Raw genomic sequence first — 5,776 nt, 5'->3', positions numbered from 1 at the left:
ATGAAAAAAAAGTTTACGATTCCTCTTTTTACGTATTTGCATGGGGGAGATGTTTTTTATTTATTTATTTATTTATTTGTTTATTTTTTAGACACGAATTATAGTCATACATTTTCCATGTATATATGTGTGTATGTACTGTATGTTCCATTGCCTTATTGTACAATGAACCTTATCAACAACAGCAAAATTCCCGAAGGATATTATACATATATATATATATATATATATATATATATATATATATATATATATATATATATATATATATATATATTTTTTTTTTTTTTTTTTTTTTTTTTTTTTTTTTTTTTTTTTTTTTTTTTTTTTTTTTTCTTCTTATCGCCGAATGATCATAGGGCAATTTCGCTAATAATTGGCAATTTGTTCGCGATCAGCTGGTTCTGGCAAGAAATGGATTCACCGAGGAATTCAAGGTCTCTCTGAGCGTTCAAAGAAACATCTTGTCGACTTAAAAAACAATGAGAGAACTGAAGAAGAAAAAGAAAGAGAGATAAAGGGGGGAAGGGGAGTATGTAAATGCATACGCTTACGTGCGTTTTTAATTATCCATAAACTATAAATGAAGAAATAACACTCCTATTTTCTTAACACAAGGAAAGACAGTCAAAATGCATTTCTTTATATTTCACTTTCACAACTCTTGACAATAATCCGTTCCACAAATTTTTTTTCCATTATCCATTACCTTAATTGTTGAATTAAACATTTGTGAAAGTTTTAATAACACCACCACTCTTTCTTCTCTCTCTCTCGCCTACTCAACATTCTATTAAAATGCACGAATAAAGGAAATAAAATAACATGTCCCCTCGGTTTCTACTCCTGCACATCCAGATGCCTTTCCTAGAGCAAAAGATTAAGAAAACTTCCATCCTCACTCCTACATCTGTCCTTCTATCCGCTCCTGGTCTTACACCCGCTTAAGAGTAAGGGTAAATGCAGGGCCGGAATGTAGACTTACAAAGGCTTCTTATCAGGTAAAAAGTATAGAGCTTATAACATCTGAAAGTATGAATATCTATTGAAACAATGGCACATTAACCCAATCCCAGAGAAAACAAGTAGTTTTCTTTGGAATTCCTGAAAATAATACGAAACCTATAGCTTTCACACACACACACACACACACACACACACACACACACACACACACACACACACACATACACACATAACACACACACACATATATATATATATATATATATATATATATATATATATAAGTAAAAAATAAACATATTCTTGTATGTGTGTGTATGTGTTTAAATCGAGTTATTTATATTTTATATTTTCTGATAGGAAGAACACTATTTGATGCATCGAAGATTAATACGAAATCGCTATGAGTTTAAATTTTTTTTTTTATGTACTGATACTTGTTTTTCAATTCTGTACATGAAATGGTTGTAACACCCAATTATTATAAATATGAAGAAAGATCAAACATTATAACTGCATAAAATCTTTTAAAGAGAAGAAAGGAATTCTTCTGTAACAATTTGTTTAACAAATTTCTCTTTGAAATTCTCTTTCAAAATTAACAAGAAATAAGATTAATCCTTCACGCCTCATAAAGATTAAAAACATTAATAATCTCTCTCTCACTGGGAATAATCCTGCAGTATACCTGCTGTTGAAATTAACTGGGTAACATTCATTAAGGTTACTGATTTCTGCAGTAACAAGTCTGATATCGTTATTGGGAGTACATTCAGTTATGTGCGATTTAATGAGAGGTTAATGGTCGCTTGCACAATTGCCTGATAAATATACAAGGAAAAAATATGTACGGGATAAAGAAAAGCGTATTATGAAATACTTTTCCTATGAAATGTGTCGATATTAAATATAGTTTAATCCGTAAAAAATTACGATAACATAAACCAAGCCTTGTATATTAATTATATACTTATCACAATCTAAACTTACAAAGAATTATTAGTCGTGTTTATACCATACTCTCTACTAGATGTTCACGCATGTTGGTGTCTTTAAAAGGGGCGGAGTTGTTCAAAGACATAGGGCAGCTGTCGGTCGTTTCCCTCTCCGTCGCAACGCAGAACATACCCATGAATTTCTCAAGCATGCCGTGTTACCTTGCGTGAATCCCTCATTAAGTTTTTTCAAGAGTTTTTGCATTCTTTTTGCGAGCACTTATTACAAGCGACCGCAACAATGAGAACTTTGCGTGTCCTGTCGACTGATGACAAGGAGAGTCTTAAAATGTGCCTGAAAACCGTTGTGGAACAGGAATTAGTTTTTTTACTGTTGAGCTTATTCCGTTGAGTACCTTGGCTCTACACAACACAACTTCACATTTCAGTTTTCTTTGTAGTTTCATCGTGTTTTATATTTAGAGATGTTGCTATTGCCGTTAAGTTGACAGAATTCCATTACAAAGACGGTTTTCGTTTTGTTGATGGTAAAGACTTAAATGCTGATGCAGCATCAAGTGTTATAATATTACAAAATGTTAGTACTAATGACGATGATATCAATAATGATGTTAATTATTCTTGTCCAGGGACAAGAATAATTAACATTATTCATAACATGATTAACAAATAATAATATATGTGAAGATAAGAATGATTATGACTCTCAAGATTATAGTACTTATCTCCAGTATTATAATTTTTAGTGTCAATACCACCAAATCGATTTTTTTTAGAATAATGAATTTATTACAGTAACACCAAAATTGTAATATTATATTGTTATATTTCGTTTTTGTATTCTCAACATATTCTTGTGATGATAAAAAACTAATCTCTTGCATAGTAAATTATCCATAGGTTATTGCCATGAAATATAGAACTGTCTTGAGAAACAGCGTTTATAAGAAAGTGGTAATTAATGTTTGAAAACAAAAACTGTGTGTGTGGGCATACACAAACACACACACGCACACACACACACACACACACACACACACACACACACACACACACCACACACACACACACACACCACAAAAACCCACACATATATATATATATATATATATATATATATATATATATATATATATATATATATATATTTTATATATATAATATAATATATATATATATATATATATATATATATATATGTATATATATATATACATATGATATGTAAAAATGTTAATAGACTGTAAAAATAATCGCATTTAATAGCACGCATCAACCGCATTACTGGAATCATACTTGCTTTATAATGCAGTGAAGGAAAATTACCACACCTTTATATATTATCAACATGCTTTCTGTAGGAAAATAAATGTCAACGTATTTTATTCAGGCTAAGGTACTGTTGTATATAGAGCAAACTGCAAATAGATATAATTGGTTAATAGAATTATAGATTTACAACATTTATACATTTATTCATACCCTTATACTAGTATGGTTAATTTACGGTTTAATATGGTCACCGTTGTTTTTCTTAATTTTTTTTCCCAATATCCTTGTTATTTCGAAGTTTATACCTTTAATCCATTGTAGAATTTCTGAAGTACCTTTTCCATTTATTTTCGGCGATCAGAGTGTTAGGGAAAGTGTCCCGTGCATAGCTACGAGGCTAGTTGGTAGCATTGTATGTGCAGAATCCTGCCTCCTTCTCTCATCCTCTCCTCTACCTTATCACTGTCTCTCCCCTTCCCCTTTCTTCTGCCTCTCCCGTCATATCCACACCCTCTACTCCATATTTCCCATTTCTTCTTCCCTCTCCCTCTTTCATTCCATCCCCTTCTTTACTTTCACCACTCTCTCTCCTTCTCCCTCTCCCTCTCCCTCTTATCCCCTCTCTCTTATCATCACCTTCTCTCTCTCTTTTCTTTTTCTCCCTCTCCCCTTCTCTCCCTCTCTCTCACCTTCTCATTTACCTTATCCTACTCTTTCTCCTACTCCCTCAGCCTCTCCTTTACCTTCTCCCTCTCTTCCTCACCTCTCCCTCACGTATTCCCTCTCCCTTTCCCTCTTCCTCTCATTCCTTCCCTCTCTACAGTCTTCGCTGGGCCTTAAAACAAAATAAAATAAATAAATAAATAAAAAATATCATCTATTCTTGGTTCACCGCCTAATCACTGTTTTCGAGAGTTAGATTTTTAAAGATTAGATCGTTTCATATTAATACAATTGTTTGTGTTTTGGCCTGTCATTCTCTTGTCGTAGCTTCTAATCGCATCATTATCTCTGTCAGTGAGACCAGTTATCTGGAGCTTATCAAAGTAGACGTATATTAACTACGGTTCTGTTCTATTGCCTGAAGGAGAGAGAGAGAGAGAGGGAGAGAGAGAGAGAGAGAGAGAGAGAGAGAGAGAGAGAGTGAGAGAGAGAGAGAGAGAGAGAGAGAGAGAGAGTTAGAAGAGAGAGAGAGAGAGAGAGAGAGAGAGATAGACAGATAGACAGATAGATAGATAGATAGATAGATAGATAGAGAGAGAGAGAGAGGGTATGGGAAAAAAAAGAATCATGATTTCCCACATGAAATGGTACATTCTTTCCTCTTCTTCCTCTTTCTCTTCCCATGATAAATCACGGAAGTTCCCGATACGATGAACTTGATCTTCGTTAAGATTTATGGGCAAAGTTTATCACAATCATCACTCCTCACCTGGTCTGAATATTTTATAGAAAACCTAATCTCGCTCGTCAGATTTCGCCCCAGAGATGCTGCAGGTGATGGTGAGGATAATGGTAATGACGATGGTGAAGGTGGTGTTGATAGTGATAGTGAAAATTATGGTGATGATGGGGATGGTGTTGGTGATGATAATGTTAACGACAAAAAAAAATGGTGTCAGTAACTCTCTCTATCTGTGTGTCAAGGATAAAGATAATATTGTTTATTAATACTCACTTTCACACAACAAAAAGAACACTGGTATTATGTACTTCTCATCGACAAGTGTAAGCTTGGATGATTAACCTGTGTTATTTACCAATTTGTTCTTTGACACGCTTTATATTTAGAAACTGTTTGAACAGACTTGTTTTTTTTTTTGGCTAGCAACCACAAGTACTTAACATGAAACTCATGGAAAAAAATCTTATACAAACAGCATAAATCCCAGCATATCCACGTGGCCGTTGGGGACATGCTCGTAGAGCTCCTCCCCGCCCCTTCCTTGACCCCAGCATACTAATATCAGCATGCCAGTACTCATTCACAACTGAGTCGATGGAGCGAACCCAGGGCCTTGTGAATGCAAACCAATGTTCTACCACTGAGCTATGCCCCCTCTACATAAAGTGTATAGAAGCAATAGAGACCTAACACGCTTCCTTCGTTAAAAAGTTGTTGAATCCATATAAAACATAAATTGGCAGCACATACGTAAAGATGTTAACACGGTATCCATTCCGCGCAAATACATATTATGTGTATCTGTGAATCTATTATCTAGTAATGAGATTAGCAACACTCCTTGAAGATTCACTTCCTTTCTTGTCATGGCAGCTATAACGTATAAATTTCACTCTACATTAGAAGATCAATCAACACATATCTTCTTGCACTCAAAGTTCCATCTCTGAACCGATTGGTTAACAGAGCAGCCACCTATTTTCCAGTGAAAAATTGAAGAGCATGAAGTATAGAGTAATAATTTGTTACATCCTGATGCTAACATGATAAAATACTGGGTTACTACTCTTTCTCGCTGTAGTTACCACCCCTGTAAGTAAACATTACATATGGAACAAGATAAGCCCTAAAATCCTGTATTGGAAATACTACACTTAAGGTGGTTGATTACCACTTT

This window comes from Penaeus monodon, chromosome 2 (genome assembly GCF_015228065.2).
Source record: "Penaeus monodon isolate SGIC_2016 chromosome 2, NSTDA_Pmon_1, whole genome shotgun sequence".
NCBI lineage: Eukaryota > Metazoa > Arthropoda > Malacostraca > Decapoda > Penaeidae > Penaeus > Penaeus monodon.
Note: the sequence above shows the minus strand (reverse complement) of the source record.